Source organism: Lissotriton vulgaris, chromosome 8, assembly GCF_964263255.1.
Source record: "Lissotriton vulgaris chromosome 8, aLisVul1.2, whole genome shotgun sequence".
Taxonomy (NCBI): domain Eukaryota; kingdom Metazoa; phylum Chordata; class Amphibia; order Caudata; family Salamandridae; genus Lissotriton; species Lissotriton vulgaris.
Genome location: NC_141696.1, coordinates 890,332,551 through 890,357,373, shown reverse-complemented (window position 1 = coordinate 890,357,373; position 24,823 = coordinate 890,332,551).

Here is a 24,823-nt window from a genome sequence, read left to right as displayed (position 1 = left end):
AAATAGAGGCAGTATTTCCTGATACTACCCCTATTGAGAAACACAGAATCTTGACCATCTGCCTTCCTATGGGAATCGCACCACACGTGGAGGACTGTGACACTTGGGGTACAGTCTTTGCTTCCATTTACACAAAAACACACGGTGTTCCGTCTATGGCGGTAATACCAGAAGTGCTAAAACAGATTCAAAATGAATTCGGTCCAGAACCCGCTTTAAATCTAGGTATGAAATTACTGAAAGATTTCAAGCAGGTCACGGCTATATTATTAGCCAACGTAAAGGGAGAAGCAGCATCTGTGGCGATTCGCCAGAAGTTGAAGGAAACAGATATAAAAGATCCTGTTGAGCTTGCAAAAATCATAGAAAAATGCTATGAAGAATTAGGTAGAGACAGCTTGGGTGGGAAACCAGTTAAGCCCCAACTGCTCGAAAATCCTGAAAAATTATTTATTAAAAATAATTTAAACACTCCTAAAAAGAGCTGGGATGGAAATAAACAATCCACTCCCAAGGAAAAAGTTTTCCAGTCCAGAGGAAGGTCTCCTCGACGGAGGGAAAGAACTCCGACTCGAGAACGCCAGTCTCCCCAACGGGAGCCCTCTGAGAAAAGATATAACCTTAGAAATAGGGATAATATAAAAAAACCTGACAGATATCAAAGTATTGATACACGTCCCTCTCGATCTTTTCCACAGAATTCGGAAAGAAGAGGACGGTCAGACCCAGGAGAGCACACCAAGTCCAAAGACAAGGAACCTGCTCAAAATAAGAAATCTCAATTTCAGAAAAAGAAGGTAGCCAGTATTAGAGTAATCAACCATGCCGAGAATACTGAGGACACAGTTGAAAAACGGGGAGTGGGCATTGACAATGTTGGACAGTGCAGCAGAAATCAGTATAGCGCGCAAGATCTTGATGAGTCATCTGGAGACAGTGGACACGAATGAATTCATTCAGGTTGAAACTGCCGACGCCAGACTTAGCGAGCCCCATAAAATATACGAAATAACATTGCGTATAGAGGGTGATAAGACTAGGAAAATAAGAGGTCTATTTTGGGATAAGCTCTCAAAAGGCTATGATATTCTGTTAGCTGAAAAAGATTGGCCCCCAGAGTTTGTCAGGGAGTGCCCTCGTGGCGAAGAAGTGATTATGCCTGCCTTCTCGAATCACATACCGATTCATAAAAAATATACATATGCAAGGAAATGGGCAGTAGCCCAGGCACCTGCATTGTATAAAAATCATGTAGGATGGGATGAGGATTCTCCGCCTCACAAAATCCAACTAAAAAGTGAACCAACTGCCCAACGGCAGTATCCCATAAAGCAAGAAGCTAAAAAACAGGTCAGGGAGATCTTAGATCAACTTGAATACCAGGGGGTGATTGAAACATGCACATCTCAAATGAACAATCCTTTGTTTCCTGTCTCCAAGCCAGACAATTCATATCGTCTAGTTTTGGACTACAGACATCTTAATACATGTTGCAAAACTTTTGCAGTACAAAACTCGCATAGTGCAGCCCTAATGAATAATATAGTTAGGAAAAAATATAAAACGACATTAGACATTTCTAATGGTTTCTTTTGTCAAAACATTGCACCAGAAAGCAGATACTTGACCGCTTTCTCCGCATTTGGGTCACAGAAAAAATTCTGTCGACTCCCACAGGGGTTCAAGAACAGCCCAGGACTATTCTCAGCTAGGGTAACAGAGTTACTACAAATCTATGATGATGAAGCATTATCTTACGTAGATGATATTTATCTCACAGACGACGACTTGGATACTCACTTGAAAAGAGTGAACACCATTATACTTGGGTTCGCTGCAGAGGGTTACAAATTCAACTTTAAAAAGTCCCGAATTGCCCATCTGACAGTACTATTCTCAGGGTACGAATTATCAAGTGAAGGGAAAAACCTAGCGGACAACTTCTTAGAGAAGTGCGCTGTACTCCAAGCTCCAAAAACGCTGAAGAATTTACAATCAATACTAGGTTTTCTGAATTTCGGAAGAACTTACATCCTAAATTACGCAGAGAGGGTTAAACCTCTCTACGAACTAATAAAACCTGATTTAAAACAAATCAATTGGACTCAAAAACACACAGAAATTTTGAGATCACTGCAAACAGACATGTTAGCAAAAACAAAATTAGATACACGTGACAACACGATCGATCTTGTAATCCGAGTCATCCCAGGAAGATGCGGATTCACGTACCTGACCTCTAATGAGGGAGAAAAGGTACCAATTTCAATTAAATCTCACTTGTACACACAAGCAGAAAAAGCATTCAGTCACACAGAAAGAACTGTGAACGCAGTGCAAATCGCACTAGCAAATGAACGAGAACTAGCACACGGTAAACGGATTAATATCCTTACAGCGGAATCCGCCTTCGAGGCGCTATTCAGCCCAGTAAACCTGCCTACAGTGTCACTGGATCCGAAATGGATACAGTGCATAGATTCTCTAGGAGCGGAAGACGTGAAATACTATTTCGCCCCGCAATACGAAGAACTGAATGATTTAGAATATGAAGAAGAATATCCTCTGCCAATCGAAATTCTGCCTCTCCCACAATACGCCTGTATAATCTATACAGATAGCTTTGTACAGCATTTTAATGTAGAGAGTAAATCCTACAATGCAGCATGTGCGATCATTAAAGGTCGTTGGCTGTGCGGTAAATTCAGACCGAAAGTAACAAAAACTGAATCAGTAAAGTACTGTTCGGTTCAAAGAACTGAAATCAGATCTTTAAAGATGGCGCTCGAAAATGCAGAACGCGAATTCCCCACACTTATCGTGTGCGATTCTCATTTTTGCGTCAACTCTTACAACAATAAGCTGCAGAGTTGGATCGAAAACGACTACAAAGATGACACAGGTGCCACAATAAAGCATAAAAAGCTCTGGAACGAGGTAGCTCTTTTACACAAAGAACTACAAAAGACTCACGTGATTCACGCACAGAGTCTTCAACGTGATGGCGTTCACGTTGCAGGGAATTCATTGGCTAATACAGCCACAGCGGAAGCAACTAACCCGGCTTCCGTAGCCACAAAAAAGCGTACAGATAAGTACATAGACGGGGAAACCATGCTGGCAGTAAAAACGACCGTAAAAGGCGACTGTGCAGCACTACCCGTAAACTATCCACTCAATTATGCATACATAATCGATGCAAACTCCGTTCCTTTTGCTCGAATCCCTGGAGTGGGGGATAGAGTAATTCCAAACACGAACAGGAGAATATTTTTAATAGCAGACGCTCACATGGGTTTGGGTCTACGGCACAGAGAAATCAAGGAATCACTGACTGAATTACAATCAGTATTCTGGTGGCCGGGAATGAGTGTAGAACACCAAATATATGCAAACAACTGTGAAAACTGTAATAGGGATCGCAGTAAGGAACCTTGCTACCGGCTACCAGTAAGAAAGAGCGTAACGCTGCCTACACCCCACCCTGCGTCCTATTAACAGTTAAGGCGAAAAGCACTTAAAAAATGAGGCCTCCAGCGCTCGGCTGACGCTAGAACGGTTATAAAAGATTTGCGAGTCCATATCGGCATATGCGCAATTACCACGTTCCATTCTGACCAGGGTCCTGCTTTCAGCTCTCGAGCTTATAGGGGGGCCATGGCTAGCATGGGAATTGGGTTGCGGTATTCTTATCCGTCGCACAAGTGTGGTAGAAAGAAAAAGCCGGGATATAAAGCAATCTATAACAGCGAAGGTATTAGGTTCAGGCGCTGGGTGGGTCAAACATTTAATAAGTGTCCAGACTAGTCTTAACAACATGCCAAGAAATTCTCTACAAGGTTTCAGCCCATACGAACTATTGTTCGGAATTAGAATGAACGTTCAGGACCTCGATAGTCAGATGTCAGTGGTACAAGAAGAAACAAAGCAGTTTGAAGTAAAAGACCGTTTGGCTGTTTTACAGGAACTGAATGAAACAAGAAAATCATTAAAGCAACATAAAGTTAAAGCAACAGCCAAGTACCACTGACGAGGCACCACCCGCAACAGCCCCAGCAAGGCCTGTCTGGATTCCAAAGATTGGGGATCTAGTCAGAGAAAAGATCGCGGTGAAGAAGGAATTTGGGCCTTCTTACAGAAAAGCAGTACCTGTCTTGGCAGTCACCGGAACAAGATCAGTCGTGCTACCGCCCCTTGCTGGTAAAAAGGAGAACAGAGTCGTGTCCATCGACCTGGTAAAACCACAAGCATGTGGCCTATAATCAACAGTAGGCCCAGTGGACTCCCAAGAAACAACAGAATACCCAAACTAGCAACAATCCAAGAGGTTCAAACTGAAAGACTAATCACATTCGATCAGCCTGCAGTGCACAATGAAGGACTATGCAATAATGCCATGGAACCCGTGCCTCTTGAAACACAGATTGAAACAGTTCGTCAAGAAACAACACCAGTCTACACTAATGTGGCATCAGAAAGTGCTACCGAGAGACAGATTGAAAGAACAATCCCATCAATTGACAGAACTGCCTTTGGTTATTTCATCAACTTCGACAACTTCTCTGAAGATTTAAATGATCCCGAAGTGATGCCAGAAACAAAAAAGTCTTTTAAAGAAAAAGCAACGGAACTCTTTCATCATCTGAAGGAAATCTACCTAATTTCCCCGTGGCTAGAGTTCTGGTTTGGTCTAGGTGTATTTTTCCTACTGCTTTGGCTCATCATGGTACTGTGTTTGGGAAAATTCATTGAGGAAAAATTTATTACAATGGACACAGCAAGTCAGAACATCAACCTAGTCCTGAAACCACACAGATCATCCCACGTGAAGAAAAGAGAACTGTCAACAGTAAATGTCACAGCAATTCCAATACCTGGTGGGGTAGTATGGGAGAAAACAGACTATGAGATCTATGGTCCGGTCGAAATCCTGAAGTATCCTCATCAACTAAAGGTTTCCTTAAGTGACTTTGTGACACCGAGTACATTCTCTGATGATTGGGACTTTAACAGTATTAATGACATGATGTCTGATTTAGTAATGTCAGCTAGATTCACAGATCATGATTATTTACAAGGTTCATCTAGTTATGAGCAGTTATTCTGTTATACCCACTATGGGGATCATTACTTGCATAAATCTGCACAGCCTAGAAATGTTTTTATGTATAATCAATGAGAACATTGTGCTACACCACCTAAAAGCAGTTCTAAAGCATTTTTTGAGAAATTCAAATACTTCTCAGGGTTTAACACCAGTGATGCAGAAACGTTTTATTACAAACTGTTAGATAAAACAGGAATGAAAACAATGCTGACAAATTCTAAATTGATATATTCAGAAGCATTTTATGACAAAATGATGACATTTGGTTTTGATTATTGGAAAAATAATATTGAAACGAAAACAATTTGGGGTACAAAAGATTGGGAGGTGCAAGGCATAGAAGCACTATTTAGAACCTGCATGATACCAGAACAAATGTTATTTTTAAATGACACTGTACACCAAACATCTTGTCTTGGCCCAGCCAAGAACAAAGAAATGAAAACACCGTCTATACCGAAGCCAATACCTGAAAATGCAACAGCTGATATTGAATTAGACGTGTCACAAATTTTACATTTCAACAGAACACATCCTGATTGGAAAAAGTGGTTAATCTGGCCTACAGACACAAATAGCTGTCAAGATAGGTTCCTGAATAAAACACAGGGGTTAAAAATGACCACATTAGACTCTAGATACTCCCAGAGACAACATCCAGGGATTATAACAACATACAGTGTAGGGAAACTCTGCCTTGAATGGCTAACTACATCCACACTGGCTGAAATTAAGCAACACTTGTCTTTATTAAAAGATGGTGCTGATTTGCGCGATTTCATTCTTGGACCACGCAAACAGCGTCAAAAGCGTTTCATAGCGACCAGTATCTATGCTGCTTACAACGAGGCTTGGAAAGTAAAGCAAATTGAAACTGCAGAAAAAATACGAGAAATTGATCGTATTAATTTGGAGAAATCACTTTCTGTGGTAGACAATGGGTTAATGACTCTGTCTTCCAGAATATATTCTTTGGACAATATTGTATCCTCTGCCTTTGATGTGATAGACAGAGATTTGCTAATGTTACAACATGGCCAGTCTCAATTACGCTCTATTATAGAACTAGGCTGGACGCTGCAAAATCTTCGTTCAGGCTATGTGCCTTGGCGTTTAATCAACACGACGTCATTATTTTCCATTTTTAACCTTACTGATAAACAGATCAGTTTGGCACAGAAAGGAGCAGACTATACAATCTTGAGCATCGAGAAACTCGAGAGATTACCATTGACAATGTCAGAGAGTCCTGTCATTGAATGGATAATACACGGAATTATCACAATTCCGATAACAACTTTCCGATTTCATAAATGCCTTGAGTACATACCTGCTGGCCAGTATGAACAATTGGGTAAGGGATATGTTAAATCCGAATGGAAATTACCATACACTCATTCTTGCTATAGTGACAGTGACAAAAATGTATTTCTTAGTGGTGACAACTGTAAACACTCACTAAGCGGTATACTTTTGTGTCAGGGTATTAATTTACACGGAGCATGTGATGGAAATTCAAACAACCTCTCATGCCACCAGCTAGTCACACCTGCAACTCAGATAGAGCCCTTCTTTATGCAACTCGCAAACGGGAGTTACATTCTTAGAACGGATCACAGGTGCTGTGGCCTCGCGCCAGGGAAAAGTTATCTAGTACAAGTAACGTCCATGGTCAAATGTTGCATGCAAGCATTGTTCCCGAGCGGGCCTCCAGACATAGTGACTCCCCTCTGGCCTCGTCTGAATCTCTATTCTATACGAATTGATACATTAAGCAAAATGAAATCTGTGCTTTTACAGACAACAGTGCCTATAACGTCATCTAAAGAGACGTATGATCTTCTAGTCGCAAGGACGGCTACTGAGGTCCATGACCTTTTATCAACAAATTGCCCCGTGCATTTCGTAGAAATGTTCAGCCAACTCCTTAACATGTCTAGTGCTACAAGCATCCCAGGCATATTTAAGACAGTCTTTACGGGACTGCTAACACCCTTCCATGCAATTTTGGGAATCTTTCCTAATTTTGTGCACTCCATCTTTGGTGGTATTCCACTATTTTTGGGACTCATCGCAGGGATTCTATTTTTGACCATCCTGCTACGTTATGGCATGCCTCGGCTCAGACATAGCTCCCATGGGAATGGAAGAGACAATCCTAGCAATGCGCTACAGGGACAGGATAACTAACGTCCTCGGATTGGCCAGGCTGAGAGATCTAAACATGACCTGGTTCCTTTCATTCAGACCGATATGGCAAAATTGCATTTTACCTGTGCTACGGTGTATGCTTTGCGGCGATGAATGCGTGTTGGACATCTGTCTTTCACTTCCATCAGCAGTACCAATGGACGTCGATACTTTGCTAAGTCCAATAACGGCTCACGCATTGTGTTGTCCCCAGCGGCTACCAATCCTGATGACGGCATTCGTGGAGACTCCTGTACTACAGCCAAGTGGTAACAGTGGAGCGAGTGACAAAAGCAACATCATCCAGGTACAACGTTCTGTGAGCATTGCTGGTCCTGACTTCGATGACAGCAATCATTCTCACACCTGCCAAGTTACAGCGCTATCTAATTTGGTTGAACTATCACCTGATTTTGTAGACCAATTCTTTGCGAGCCTGTCTGATACGATGTTCTCACCCATAGAGAAACAATAACTTTTGAGAAGCTTTCCGACACACAGCGTTCCGATGAACTCTGAATTCGGCCTTCAGTTTTGATCAACAAAAACTGCCAGGAGCTTTGGAAATCTGTTTTTTCTTTAAATTGGACAATTTTTTTCTAATATTTACCCTTTTATGGCACGAACAATTCTTTGCTTAACGTAAAAACTATTCTTAGAGAACAGAAGCTTCACACTTCTATTTCTAAACACATCTAGAGACATAACAACATAACACCAGCCTCTAGCACACATGTTATTACAATGCATTTTTATGTGATGATTTATCTCGCATTTCTTCTGTCAGAGATACTTCATGTGTAATTCCTTTTGCATAATCGTTCATTGACTTCATATGCAATAATTTTTTGAATGATTACTATGCTTTAAAAAAACGTACAGTACCTAAATTCCATGTATTGCAAGTACGCCTATTTCGAATGCATTTATGTATTTTGGGGTGGGCAATGTTACACATACATCTAATTGCTTAGTTTTAGTAATTTTGATGGACATGTATACGTGGAGTGGGTGTTGCGTGCTTATCTAGGTTCCTGATCGATACTGTGACCTTATGCCCCTATTCGGCTATAAATCCATTTATTCCCTATATTGGCATAACCGTTCAAGTGCGATTTTCTGAAAAGTCATCTCTGGCCTCACACGAACAGAGCCACATTCCAGCATGACTCTCTGCTACTTCCTTTGCGACCAATTAGTGCAATGACAGAGCAGCAGCCACTATCTGATATTCCTAGATAACACTCCGAGTTCTTCAACAAGATAAAAACTTAGCAAACCTGGAAATCCCCGCTTGCTATGTTTTGATTAGTAATGGAACTCTAATGAGCAACTGATAACTGTCACTTCCTAGTGACATCTTTAATTGACGTCTTATGTCCAGCAAACTTGCGTCAAACCCGGCACCTGTCAGGTATAAATATTACCAACGTTGCCTTAAGCAATGCGAAGCTGTGAGCTGTTAGCTGTGAGCGAACCTGTTGCTGATGCCAGCTGCCTGCATGACCCCGTGTTGGTAACAACTAGCACTCTGTCGCTGCAGCCTGCTATCCTGTGGTGGTGAAGCTACTGATTACCATTATCGCCGCTACAGCGCGAACTGTGGTTCAGTACGCTTGAGGAGCCGAGCAGCCGTCCTCTGCGAAGACATCCAGCCCAGCTGCCCGCGGACGCTGTCCCCCCTCCTTCCTCGATGCGCTGAGAGAAGCCGCTGCATTTCTCGTGCAGAGAAATCCAGTCCCGGCGCTTCCGGTTTACCCTCGCGGGTGACTGGGATATCGAGAGAGACCCCTGAAGGAGATACCAATCCTCCATCATTCTATTCAGAGGTATGGTGTTGACTAAACCCTTAGACGAGAATTCTTGAAACAAACCTTGGCAAAACCAACTTAACTTAAGCTACTTACTTGCTCCCCTTCTCACGTGTTAGGCTTAGGTCAGGCACACTGGGGTAGGCTTAGTTAGAAGCACCAGTTGAGTATGTTAGCCTAATGTATATATGACTGTATATATGTTTTATTACTTTTAAACCATTGTATGGCTAAGAAACCATATCAATGCTTTTACAGTTCTATTTCGCAATACTTATCATACTGTACGTACTTTTTATAATAACAGTTATTGCAATTGTGGCAATACATTTCTCTTGTACGAGAAGAAAGACTGTTCAATAAATGTTAACCCTTTATTGATAAACGCCCGTCTCTCTATTCTCTACATACTGTGAAAGTAAACTGCACTAGACTGACTGAGTGAAATCTATGTCTATTGTTTCACACGACCCTAGAGATCGACTCTTGATCTGAGGAGCAAAGTTGTCATGTTGCACGGTTGTTGGAAAGCTGAATCCCTTCTTGTCTGTGCCAAGGAAGCTGATCACTTCCTATGCAGAGAAGAAAGTTTCCAGTGACCTCTGAGCTAGTTGGTAACACAACCCAATTAAGTTTAGCATAGTCAGTGGAGGCCTGGAATATAAGCAGTTCCACGTCGATACTACTGTTTATGTTATTCCAATGCGCAGGGCCTAGTGGGAAACTAGGAACTACACTACACTACTATTTTTGTGCTAACATGGAAACCCTTGGTGCATAAAATAAATCGCAAATCCTAACCTGAAGGAAATAAAGATAAAACAGAATCAGTCCTGTTCTCAGATTGCATCTTCTTCTTTCTGACAGATATGGAACATTTAATCTTGGTTCTTTTACTCGAGTGCCATGACTTCCCCAAGGTGTCAGGCTTTAACATACATTTAAATAAGCTGAGGGGGAGGAAGGCTGGGAATTTGTCATTTCAGCCATGAACTTATATGTATGTGTCAAGGTTTAGGCTGGCCTGACATTTTGCTTAAGTATTTAGGGGAGACTTTCCCAAATGCGATTCAAAAATATGCACAGTAAATGGTTCACTTTGTTGGATTTGAACTAAGGGGCATACTTACAAGCCCTTATCACCACCACAGCGTCACTTTTTTAGATGTTGTGGTGGCGATAGGGGCTTCACCTTGTTTACAAAGCAGCGTTAAACCACCTAATGTGGCTTAATACTGCCTTGTAAATATGGCATCCTTTCATGCTATACTTAGTGTGAAAGGGGAGGGCAATGGCTGTTGCTTTCGGTGTTCCACTGCAACACCCATTGATTTTGACGCTGCCACATATTTACAAGAGCGCTGTAAATATGGGGCAACGCCAAAATTAAGACTAGTGAAAACCTGGTCTCACCCTAGTGAAACATGGAGAAATGTTTAATTTCTCCTAGTTTTTGCTGTCTCCATGTGTGCTGCATTGTGCCCCACACATTAAACAGCAAAAAACATTTATTGTTTATGTTCAGGAAGGTGTCCCTTCCTGCACATAAACAATCATTAAAAAAATGACATTTTGCAACTTCTATGTGTGCTTAATTAAGCAGCACACATAGAAGTTATAAAATGCGAAAACCTTCCTGCACATAAACAATCTTCACCTGAAATGCAGACACCCTTGCCCTATGGTGCAAGGGGCCTGCATTGGAGCTAGGCAGCTAAATTTAGTGGCAGTGCAGAGGGAAACGCAGGGCTCAACCATATTGTTGTAAATATGGTGCAGCCTTGCGTGTCATCCCGCTCCATCACTTCCATTGTGCATATGCCGCTAAGATCTGTATAGATGGGATAGGCTTTAAATGTCATGGTACAAAAGGATCACATTTTTAAAACTTAAATTCTTTTCTACATTGCTTTATATTGCCCAAACAGTATTCAAAAGAAGCTGTTGACCTTAATATGGAATAATAAATCTCATAGGGTAGTGAAAGTAACATTTTACAGATCGCGATACAAGGAAGGTTTGGGAATTTCCAATAATCAGAGATGAATCAAAGGAGCCCAGGTACGCCTAGATCTAATGTGCTCATTAAAGCCGCATATCAAGCCCTTTGTCAAATATTGAAAACGACTCACAAATTATTTTGCAATAGCTGCTATATATACAAAGGAAAAACCAGAAACCCAATCCACCACTACTGTTGTCATTCATGATTTTATAAGAGCATTAAAATTTGGTTGCAAGGCCATATATCTCTGTACTTTTGCCTATAGTTTTCAAACCCGAATGCTTCCCCTGGGTATGTGACCCAGCTTCAAAGGGTGGGAATGCCACAATCCCCCTTGGTTGGGATACCTACTTGAGAACAGACAGTTGATTGATGGCAATACCTACAGGGAAAGGTTTGAATTGTTGCCAATGGATTTTTCTAGATTAATATAGTTCAGCTAGGCAATGTAGGAGTCTGGAAAAAGTGGCAAGGGATAAAACACATGTATAGAATTTGTTATCAGAGAAGAAGAGGCAGCAGTTCCCAAAGAAGTTTACCTATATGTATAACTGAGAGAAGGATATTGAATGTCTCTTGTCCAGGCTCTCATTACTAGTCACCTGGATGACGGTAATGCACTTCATCAAGCAGCTAACAGCACCTTGGTATCAAAACTCCAAGCTGAGTAAAATACTGCTGCCTGGCTTATCTGCAACATGTCCTGCTGTACCTTCACGACTCCTATTTTAAGGGCCCTTTGCTGGCTGCCCATAAAGGAATGCATATTCTTTAACATATGTTTCTGTAACAGGGTGCCCGGTCAGGTAGAAGGGGAATCAAAAATTAGCTAGCATTCGCGCCAAGAATTTTCAATTCTATTAAGGACACGGAGGCGAGGATTATGCTTCTCTTTCTTTACTGTAAATTTCACAGCAGCCAATAAACATACAGTTTAATGAAAATAAACTACAGAGGCCATGACGCTTAGCCTTAGCCACGCCTCTATGAACCCTATAAGAGTCCTGGTAACACTCCCAGCGTCCTCTTTCTTTGCACGAACTTGCAGAATAAGTCCAACAACCAAAAGTCTATAATATTCTCCAACAGGGAATAACAGGGAACACCGTTCCAACTGCATTCTTCAACGGAAGACTCTTCACTCGGACTTCTTGTCTTTGCCTAGGAAAAAGGAAATATAACAACCCGTAATTCCTGTATAAAACAGTCTGAAACATATTAGAACGGGTGGGCAATCATGATCAAACATTTGAACATAGCCGGGTGGGATAATCCTCGCCTCCGTGTCCTTAATAGAATTGAAAATTCTTGGCGCGAATGCTAGCTAATTTTTGATTCTATTACAGGGCCGGGGGCTTCAGATTATGCTAGTTTAACGCTGTATCAAAAACAACAGTTGTAATGTCCGCCACCGGCTTATAATAAAACTGTTTGAATGCCGATTCAGTTACCAATCAGCACAATGCATGATATCATGAATGTTAGCTCCCAATAAATATGACTTTGAAGCCATGGCACCACGTACAGAGTGAGCCCCAAACAGTTGAACATCAACACCAGCTTCCTTCATGATAAACTTCAGCCATCTTGCAATAGTAGCGGAGGGCACAGGTTTAAATGGCTTCTGAACAGCAATCAAAAGTTGCGTGACACCAGTTGGTCTCAAGGAACGAGTACATTCCTCGTAGGCTTTCAAGAATTGGACTACACACAATTTGTGATTAGCAGTAAAAGCATTATAATCAACCTGTCTAGAAAGGGTCTTTGTACGACCTGTAATGGTAAAAGAAACTCCCTCCGGAGTGAATACTCTACCTGTAACGTCCAAGGTGCGTACATCTGACGATCTTCTGCAAGCTGACAAACATAATAGCATGGCTAGTTTCGCTGATAACTGTTTTCTCGAAAGTGAATCATTAGCTGGCCAACCATCAAGAAGTTTAATGACCAAAGAGACATCCCAAAGTCCAGAATATTTGGTCTTGGGAGGATTTGCGACGCGTATGCCCTTGAGGAGCTTGCATACCAAAGGGTGCATACCCACAGCTTCCCGTCAATGTGGGTGTGCCCCGCGGAAATGGCGGACCGGAAGTTGTTCACAGATCTATAGGCCAATCCGCCAGCCGCTTTATCCAACAAAAAGTTAAGATATGTGTAAGCCCTGCCCCCACGGGATCCAAATCCCTTTCCACGCACCAACATAACCAACCCTTCCAGGCTGAAGAATACCTTTTTCTCGTGGAAGGGGCCCAGGCCTGCTTGATAAAGTCGCTAGCCGTTCCTGAAACTCCAGGCAAAGTCCATTGTTGCCTGAAAGCCTACATGCCATCAGCGATATTCGCTGGGACAGGATCAACGGATGTTGTTCCCGCAGAGGTCCTAGGAGGAGATCCTCCGACCACAGGAGCATCCTGGGAAGGTCGCAGCACATCCCCAATAGCATCGGGAACCAGGGCTTTGACTCCACAGAGGCGTCACTAGGACCACCTCCGCTTTCTGTTTGATAATGTGAGAGGCCACTCGTGGGATCAGAAGAAAGGGAGGGAAAGCATAGTTCACCCTACCCGACCAGTCCTGTAGAAACGCATCCGTAGCTTCCGCTCCTGGATCCGGTCTCCAGCTGAAAAACCTGGGGAGTTGACGGTTCAGTCTGGATGCAAATAAGTCGATCTGACATGGACCCCATAGGTCCTGAAGCCAGTTGAACATTCTGGGAAGCAGCTGCCAATCGCTGTAATCCCGAAGATGTCTCGAGTTCCAGTCCGCTATCGCATTGGACTGACCCAGAATATACTCTGCTATAATCGGGATTTGATGATTGAGACAATAATGCCAAAAATCTTTGGCTATCTCCACCAACATGGACGATCTCGTCCCTCCTAGTTTGTTTATGTAGCGTACCACCGAGACGTTGTCCATCCGAAGGAGGATGCAACAAGAGGTCCGTTACGGTGAGAGAGTCTTGATGGCGAAGGAGCCCGCGAGGAGCTCCAGGCAATTTATATGGAGTTCTAGCTTCCGCCTGTGGAAACATCTCCACAGCGTGCCCCCCAGCCTCAACGGCTGGCGTCGGACTCGATGACTATCTCGGGCAGGGAGACGAAAATGGCCCTGCCGTTCCACGCTTCCACGTGGCTTAACCACCAACGCATCTCGTCTCTCACTTCCTGAGACAGAGGGACCAGGTCGGAATAAGTCAGACCTCTCTGAAGATGCCGAATCTTGAGTCTCTGTAACGCCCTGTAGTGTAGAGGGCCCGGAAATATCGTCTGTACTGACGATGCCAATAAACCCACTACTCTGGCAATCGTCCTGAGTGAGATCATCTGTTTGCTGAGAAGGGATACAATCTCCTTCTTCAGGTCCTTCAATTTGGACTGCGGCAGACTGAGCTGTGCCGACAGAGAGTCGATCACAAACCCTAGAAAATCCATCGACTGGGATGGGATTAGGGCCGATTTGGCCTGATTGATCACAAACCCCAGAGACTGGAGCAGAGAGATTGTCATCTGAAGATGTCGCAACACTAGGTCTGGGCTGTGAGTCATGATCAGGATGTCATTGAGATATATTATCATGCGAACACCCTGCTCCGGCAGGTGTGCAACTACCGGCTTCATTACCTTGATGAAGCACCAAGGAGCCGAGGAAAGCCCGAAAGGAAGGGCCGAGTACTCGAACCACCGTCCATTCCATTGAAACTGGAGGAAACGGCAGTGAGGAGGATAGATGGGAATCGAAAGGTAGGCGTCTTTGAGATCCAAGCGCACCATCCAATTGTTCGGTTGTAAGAGGTCTGTTAACAGATGGATCCCCTCCATCTTGAAATGGTTGTAGACCAGAAAATAATTGAAGTCTCTTAAATTCAACACTAGCCCGTGACCACCACCTCTTTTCTGTACTAGGAAGATATTGCTGCAAAACCCGTGTGGGTTGTACTCGCACTCGGCTACGGCTTGTTTGCAAAGCAATTTTTCTATCTCTTTGTCTATACAAATCCTCTCTGGTGGGGAAAAATGGAGAACTCTCAGGTGCTGAACCTGCCTCAGTGTCTCGGAAAACTCCAGGTGAAACCCCTGAATGGTTTGAAGAACCCAAGCGTCCTGAGTCAGGAGACTCCAAGTATGAAGGAAATGACTGGTGCGGCCCCCCAATGGCAAATTGAAACAATCTATTGCGCTCACCTGAGGAATGTTGGGCCTGGAAACCTGCCCTGTTGCCTCCTGCTTGGTATCTGCCTTTGGAGTATGGACGTCGAGTGGGATAGAATGTGCCACCTCTGGTCGAGTCCCAGTCTCCTCGACCTCGTCCGAAGTCACCTCTGGGGGGACCTTGATTGGCGAAACGGCCTGGCGAGCGTCCCCAACCTCGTTCGGCCCTGTTAAAAAGGTGTTGTTGAAGTTCACGTTTGATGCCTGATTGAGCCTTATCCAGAGAAGTGAAGGTGCCCACGTACTTGGAGACATCCTTCACGAAACGGTCGCCAAAAAGATTGCATTCAGCAAGGGGCCCAGGTTCCGCAGTCGCAAGTTCCGTTAGATTAGTGTCCATTCGCATCAAGAGGGACTTGTGGAGAAGTGTGGCTCACTGGTTAGAGGAGGCAGACCTGGAAGCAGAGGTCAGCCCCGGACCAGGGTTCAATTCCTGGCTCGGCGGGGTCTTGAGTCCTAAAATGTCCATGGACTCGACAATTCTTGCTCCGGTGCCTACTCGATCCACGGGTTCACACTCTGCAACTCTGGGCAATAGCTTGCTTAATCTCCACAACGGCCCCTTGCGGCGGGATGCTTGGCTTTCACCTTGCGGATACCCTGCCGGGGTTATCTCACAGGGGAATACCAGTACGGTTCCCTTAGCAAGCGCTTAGAAACCGCTTGGTGATTTGCGCTATATAAATTCCTGTACATTTACATTTACTTGTGTCGCTCAGTGAATACCGCGCAATTAGCATTACCTAAAAGGCAAATGGCACGCTGAGTCCAACCGGCCAAGATATCTGGATCAATTGGCACATTGGATTCCTTTGCTTGCAAGGCCATCTCCAGGATTTTTGCCAGAGGGCCAACGACGTCCAGTATCTTGTCCTGGCATCCTCGCCAGGCCCGGTCTAAACCTTTGTTAGGGTCCTTAGCAAACTTCTTTAGGAAGGTTAGAAGGCTAGGGTCTATCTCCGGAGTCTCCGCCACCTTATGGGCAAGGTCGGGACGAGGGCATTCCGATCTAAGGCAGTTTTGAACCTCTTTATCAAACCCCTTTCTAATATTTTGTTGAAAGTACTCTGCCACAGCCGGGGCTGGAACCCAATCTGACGATCTAGGGTGAATAATGTCCGAGGGATTGAAGGTAAATGGGGTATTAGGGGGAGGTTCTGACGCCGAAGCGACGTCCTTCTTAGTCTTCTTCTTCGGTGGCTGTTCCTCATCCGTATCAGTGGTGTCAGTACCAGTGGTGCTAGTGGTGTCTGTATCTGCATAATGCTGTTTACTTGTCGCTTTGCCACCTGCCTGATAGGCATGGTCCTGCCCAGAAGCTGCCAGGAGGGAACTCAAAGCGCCAGAGTGTGGCCACTGATCAGTAGTGGACGTATTAGGGTTAGGTTTGGGGGCTGGTGGTGTCTTCTTAGTGGACTGGTCCTTTGTAAAGCCATGGCACTTTGCTAAGTTCTCCAGCTGCTTAGTAATAGGTTTGAGTGCAGCCGCCAATGCTTGTTGCACAGTCGCAGGAACTGCGCTTTCCACTGCCTTGCTGACTGAGGCTTGGACCGACGCGTCCAAGGCCTCTACGATCTTGTCCTCCACAGCAGCAGCAGGCTGCTCTTCATAAGTCTCTTCACCTGCGTCCTCATCAAAGTACACCCACTCCTCCATATCCAACTACAGTGGGGTAAATATAAGTATAAAGGTAAGTAATCTTTCCAGAGGTAGGCACTAGGGGAGTCAAGGGGGGGTCAGCCCAATGCACACTGCAAAATATTCCAGAAACCAGTACCAGACCCATCAGCAGGTGCTGTAGTCAATTATTGCAGCCCAGCAGGGCGTAAGAACCAAGAAATAAATATATGGAGCGTGCGCTCACTCCTTTGTAGGCAAAACTGTTCTTTCAGCCAGTTAGGCGTCACTCTCCACCAGCTCGGTTGAAATGTGGTGAAAACTGTGGAAAAATCGGCAAAACGACGTGTGCAGCCCAACGCGCACCCAAATCCTACTAAAATATAGCCCAAAGGGCGCGCGTTACGCTGCACGCGTCGGCCGAAGGGTTAACGGCTCTGGAGCGCGTTTGGGCGATGAGGGGAGCCCTGCGCTACCTGCCGGTGCCGAAACCGCAACCAGAGGTGAGTGGAGAACGCTGCACGCGGTCCGGTACTGGAGCGCACTGCGGCGTTTTGTATGCGATCACGAAGACACTCGGAGCGGAGCTCCGTCTGAGCGTGCAGAAGCGCTTTTCAGTAACGACACGCAGCGCGGTCCCTGCAACGCGGGAAGAGCCCGCAACCTCCAATAATAGAACAAAAACCAATAAACGAAGAGCTCAATAGACCAGCAGAAAACGCTGATAACTACGCGCACATTAACATATATTCAATTTTAAGCTCTGCATTAACAGCACATCATTGTAAGGCAAATAAGCATAATAAGGAGCATGGCACTTATCTCTTGCTGTGTGAGCAGCACAGAAAGAGGACGCTGCGAGTGTTTCCAGGACTCTTACAAGGTTCATAGAGGCGTGACTAAGGCTAAGCATCATGGCCTCTGTAGTTTATTTTCATTAAACTGTATGTTTATTGGCTGCTGTGAAATTTACAGTAAAGAAAGAGAAGCATAATCTGAAACCTCCGATCCTGTAATAGAATTTCTCTGCACGGACTGGTGGACCACTGATCTTGCTTTCCCTCCCTCTTTAAATCACTGCCAGAGCAATTGGAATGAAGAAGAAAGCAACCCGTGGATGGAGACTGAGGAGGACGGCGCCTTTAACTGGAGAAGCCTGGAGAACGACGCTCTGCCCCCTGATGACGCCGTAGGCACCGGATTGGGTAAAAGTCAGGAAAACCAGCATCTGGCGTGTGACTACACCCTCGGGGACTTCAGAGGCTGCATGTGGAGAGAAGACGAGATGGACGGAGTTTCCAGCAACGAAAGAAACGACCAAGACGAAGACAGCAAGCCAGGAGGCCAACAGTTTGGCGGACCGCCATGCCACACTCCCGAGGGAGGAGTGTGGCTGCAGCAGGTACGGCAGCAGTTTGCGGGGTGGGTCGGGAGACGAGGGTCCTCAGTTTCCTGATCACCGCTTGCGTACCTACTCTGATATAAAGTCTCATTTCCATCCCCCTCCTAGTGTAAAACGCCCCCCCTCACGTGTTCCTACCTCACGAGTGATCACTAGTCCGGTGTTTGTAAAGCACTTTGCACTGGTGTCCCTGCACTACCCTGGTATCCCTTGGGCGCCATAAAAGAGAACGAAGTTCCTGACAGTTGCTCTCTCTCTCTCTTTTACCCGGTGGGACGGCCCGTCGGAGGAACCAGACGAGGAACTGTGCCTGGACCTCGAAGGGCTAAGAGGAAGAAGCTTGAGCCCTATTGACAGACAGCAGCCAGCCTGAAACATCGCCAACACGGATCTCGCCGGATTCCAAAGGGAAAGACTAACCACCCGATACAAAAAGACCTTAACTAAAATAAAACCCTACTTACCCAGATCTAGTCTTCGGCCCCTGGTTCCCACAGTTTCCTGACACAGATAGCATTGTTTTCCTATTTGCATTCCATTCATCGTTTGTAACAGCCCTCTCAGGTTCCAAGCTGTTCCAACATGTCCTATCTAAAAATACCTTGCAACTGCATGGCCATATTTGGTGGCAGATCAATTTCATATTCTACGCCATCTTATTGAAATAAACTTCCCTTGTCTATTCACCTATGTGAGGATCATGCTAAATTCAAGAAGCTATTAATAGCTGTTAAATGTGTCTCTGATGACTGTTCATGCCAACTTGCTTTGTCTAGCACTGAGATGCTCCTCAGGGAGTGAATTGTACACAATTGCAAGTTTCTATATGATAAGTGGAATAGACAAAAGGTGGCAGGAGGCTACTTGCAATAAGTATAACTACTGGCAAGAGCTTGGGGTAGTACTCCCACCCATTGTTCTTTTGCTCACCATGCCACTTCAATTTGGACCCAGCCATAATGAAATCGGTCTTGACCCTGCTCCTCATTGGAACAGTCGAGCCTTAACTGCCAAGCCATTTTCTTCCTGAACTGGAACACAAGCAACCCAGAACAGGTTTTGTCCTGGTTATGGGCTCCTCAGCCTGGTACAATTTGATTCCAGTGACACAATGAGCATGGCACTCACTTCAGGGCATACCTATGCCACTTAGGGCTGTACATGAACCTCAGAAAAAGTGATGGGAGGTTCCTTGAAATAAGTCTAACCGCTGGCAATAGCTTGGGTTAGCACTCCAACTCATTGTTCTTTTGCTCACCATGTCACCTCAGTTTGGACCCAGGCATATGCAAATCAGTCCTGACCCTGCTCCTCATGGGAACAGTCCATCCCGAACTTCCAAGCCAGCTCCGCAGACGTGCACTATTCCCTTGAGGAGCAGGATCAAGACTGATTTGCATATGGCTGGGTCCAAACTGAGGTGGCATGATGAGTAAAAGAACAATAGGATGGAGTGCTACCCTGAACATTTGCCAAGGGTCATATTGAATGAAAGCAGACCCCTGCCACCTTTTGTGTGTTTCAAGGAGATGAATTGGCACATCCCTAAAGAACCTGAACTACATCATAGTTGGGAGCAGCTAAACATGTATCTATCCCAATAGTATGAAAATATTTATCTTACTCACAAGGTATTATTATACCCCTGTCCGGGTAATAAGGTTTGTTTGGTAACTCTAACATACCCTGAAAAGGGGGACACAAATTAATTTGCAATAGCAGCTTTTGTCCTACGAACCTGTACTCTCTTGCCATATCCAATATCCAATAATTGGGCACACACCAGGGAATCAGAAGATATAAATCCCCACCCTATCAAAAAATGGCAGATTTTCAAACCAACCCGATACTAGTTTTGCAGTCAGTAATCAAAGTGTTGTTATATCTCCCGGTTATTCATCATACACTTGTTCAAAGATACTCTTTGAGTTAAAACATTTTTTTTCAGTTTTCTTATGTCTTTTATTCTTCTTCGTTTTCCAAATTTCCATTAAAATCCATTCAGTATTTTTCATTGCTAGGTGACACGTTTTATCCCCATTGGGACTTCCTCAAGGCATTTGTTTTAGTACTGTCACATTTATTTCTCACTAATGTGCCACCGCTCTGTAACAGTCTTGTGTTCCCGTTGGGAGAAACACCACACAAACTTGCTGGTGGAAACATGAAACTTATTTGTGAACGGATACACTAAAAGTTTACAAAACTTGAAATTGTTGTAGGGTTCTTGCCATCCCAAGTTAGTCACTCTGAACATACATAGCCCATCATTTCTGCTTGCTGAGCCCACCGGTGGTAGGACCGGCTGTCCTTGGCTGGATATGGTGGAGGTCTTAGACTCATGCCACTCAGGGATGACATGATTGTGTGCCTTACAGCCAGGTACGAGAGCAATATACTGAATTGGGGAAATCTGAAGCCCAAGGGGTACACATTGCTCTATGTATTTTGGTCTTCCTTAAGGCCACATAGCAGATGTCTGCTGCCATGACACTTTCTGAATTATCATGCTTAAAGACAAAATGTCTCCCAACTCCCACCAATAAATCTAAATACTTGTGCTAAATGCAGATCTGAAGTCCCTTAGACCTTCGGGGTGGACTCTGGCCGAGCTGCCTCCTCTGCCCCTCAGATTAACTCTGCTACAATAAGCGACATTTGTGTACCTTGTGAAAGCTCTTGGGTGGTCAGTCCATGCCTCATCTCAACTGTCCCTACTCCACACTAGGTATGGAGGCCATGAAATATATTAAAGCACTAGTGAACTTGGCAATGGTGTTTTCTAAAGAGAGATCACCCAGCTCTGATGTGCTGCCATCCCACAGACCTATATCGGTGTCTCTGTGGCATGAACAAATTAATGTTCATTAAACAACCAATTTATAAGGCAATGGTATGCCCTAGGAAAGACCAGATACTTTGGATGACATGTCAGGAAAATGTTCAGCCTGCTCACTCCTTTTCTTAAATTCAGGTTAAAAGATTATAAATGCCATGCCTTTTCTATTTTACCTTAGTATGTACTCATTTGCTCTTCTCTCAACTTAATAAATAGTCATAGGGCGTAAAGTATGAAATATACCTAACGATGAATGTTAACAAATATTTTGTGAAATATATTTGTGTTAGTATGCTCTTGAAAGACCAATGAAAATACTTATATAAGAAAGATGCAAAAATGATCACAAGAGATAAAGATATTTAAAGTTTAAACTCTTTCGCTGCCATGGTTCGCATGCATTTCATTGCATTTTTTAGATGTTTATACATCAGAAGTGCAATTAAAGGGATATGGCAAACACAGGGAGCAAAATTCAAAGCTGCAATTAAAAGTCATAGATAGTTCAAAACTGACCGGGACTTAGGTGCAATTTTAGGCTAAAACCCTGGTGCGTGGGTCAAGCAGGCCAAGTGAATAAAACTCATCAACATTATCTTTGGACTTAGATGAAGCCATCAAAATGTTGCCAACAATGATTTTAGCAGGACACCGGGAGTTTTTCACAGTTGCCGAAGTCGCTTCGTAGCTGGGATAGATTTTCCCCATCATCTTCCGATAGGCCTGATACCTTCACCATCAGGTCCCACTAAATCCTTTTTCGTTGCCACCAATCTCTCTGCAGGACAAACCAGGAGATCTTGCCTGCAGAGAGTGCACCCTCACAAGACAAATTTAATTCCTTGTCCCAGTCCTCTGGAGTTGAAGAATCAAAAGGGGCCTAATTTTGAGCAGGCACATGTCCACCAAATTAGGCATTTGCCTGCTCTGTTTGGAATTGAAAGGAACTGCCATGTGTCCAGCGGAAACCTTTGATCATCAGGCTGACTCACATTAACCCATTAATCATATTATCTCAGACTGTCCTCCCTATTTAGGTCAGGTAAACCAACTAGGGGAGTGTGGAATTTGCGTATATTGCTTGTTCAAAGCTATGCAAAAATACAGCACAATAACGAGACATTAAACGCAATTACGCAAAATGTAAATACACTATTTTTTACTATATTGTAGCACAAAATATGTTCTTGCATCAAAATGTTGGCACAAGGATGCATTTAAACGAAAACACCTTAAGCAACAGCCACTCGCGTTTTGTTTTTCATTGTGCATTTGTGAGTTTATACTGTGTGTGGTGCCATTCTATGTAAATTTTAACAGTGAATGACGTGTGATTACACAAAAGTGGCATAATGTCATAATGTCGGTAATTGCGCAATTTTAGAATTTCACATAAGCGCAAGTCAAAATCCCCCAAATTACGTGAATTATGCCAACTTAATTTAATGGTTACCCAGACCTACTTCCAGTATACTTTTGTTCTGTTTCTAATCCCCAAAGAAAGTCCAGAAGTCCTTAACAGAAAAAGAAGAAATTACCCTCTTTTGCTGCAGGAAAATTCCCATCTTGTCAGGGCCAGTGTTTTTTTGATTTTTGAAAACATTATCACGCTTTGGAGTTTTTTAGTTTTTAAAAGAAACTGTTTTGCTCTGCAGGTGCATTGAACATGTATGCTGTTAAATTCCTCCTTATCACTCCCAGAGCCTTCAGGTTCTCAAGGCAAGCTTCTAGGCACCAGGTCTCCCTCCAGCAGGACTCTCTCAGGATCCAATTCACAGCAGTGTTCGGGGCCTTCTTCAAGTCAGAGAGCCCTTATACATTTATGTCCAGTAGCAGCAACAAAAGACCAAACAAATAGCTCAGTTTCTATCTATAAAAGCAGGTGCGAGGAGTCCTTGATGTTTCTTTCAATAATGGTCAGACATGGTTTTCTTCCTACCTGCATACCCAGGGGCAGGAACGTTCTGAGGAGATGGGTGTGCATTACTCAGTGGCTGGAGCAATTTCTACACACAATCCTGCTAAATATCCCAGCATAACCCAACCTTCTTTTTAGCAGTCTCATTCTCACTTATAAACCTACCCAGAGCTCTTCATCCAAAATGGCCATAGCCACTTGCAGGACCATTGTCTTCAATTTGAACCCCTTTTTTGTACATCCTACGCTTTCCTGGTGCAAGTACTCATTTCCCTCCTGCTGGGAGCACTAACAGAAGGTCTAGAGTGACTCTTGGTATGAATGATTTCTGTTCCTGAGGCCCCTATGTGGGCTCATCATTTCAAAAGGAATAGCTGTAAAAGTACCCTTTGTGTTATTATCTTTTTACACCCCCCTCCCAGATGACTGGTTGACTCTAAGTGGTCACTGTTGATACCCCTTCAGCCCTACTACTAGAAGCAAGTACATTGATCTCAAGGATAACAGTTATTAACAGCCAAACCGGGATGGGTATTAAAGTCTCTTGAGCTGGACTAGCCAAACAGATTTTAAACTAGATAACATACAGTGCTGTTTTAGATGCTTTTCCAAGAAACTTATCAAACGTATCAATAATCAATTCCCACTATTGAAATACATATTTCATAACAAGTGGGAAATTACTTTAAATGAAAGTTCTACCATTTTCCTAAGCAAGCTTATAGAAAGTAGTCTCTCATTCATAACTAGGCCTGACCATGGACAATGGAGTTTTGCATACGTAGGGCCAGATGTAGGTAATTCCGATTTACCGACTCTTAAATACCGAATCATACCGATTCGGTATTTAAGAGTCGGTAAATCGGAAGTGGGCAGATGTAGGTAATTCTAATTTTAGAATTACTGAATCTGTATTGCCCATTGATTCCTATGGGCCATGAAGCCCATAGGAATCAACACCCTCTAGCACCCCAAGTGCTAGAGGGTGTGACATGTGGCACACATACATGCCCTAAGGGCATGTCTGTGTGTCACATGGCACATGTGTACATACACAGATGTGCTGTACACCTGAATTCGATATTTTACCACCCAATTGGATTGGGTGGTAAAATACCGAATTCTGAAGGCCCGTAGCACTGTAAACAGTGCTACCTACATCTGGAATTTACCGAATCGGTCAAATTACCGATTCGGTATTTTACAGAATCAGTAAATTTACCGATTCGGTAAATTTACCGAATCTGTAAAATAAAGGGCCATACATCTCAAAATCCAATTACCGGTCGGTAACGGCCGAATTCGTCCGTTACCGACCGGTAATTGGCGACCTACATCTGGCCCATAGTGTCTAACAGCTTTTTGCAGCTGATCACTACAGAAACATATTTTTCCTATCTATTTAGCTTGTCCCACTTTTACATATTACTCATCTATAACAGTGGGCTTACAAGGCAGACTTAATTGTAACATAGTTAATAAATAAAAGTAGGCTTTCTTTGAGGCAACATATTTTTCATTGGTTCATGCCTTTCCATTGCTTTTAACGATAGTCCAGCCGAAACACAGCAATTTCTTCTGGAACCATACATTTTGGGTATATGTGTGGCCAGAGCAAATACAAACTGGAGCTCATATATGACATTTAACTTCCATGCCACCAGTGCAATTCCTGAACCAATTCACCATGATGTTACTAGGGAGATAAGTAAGCCAATTAAAT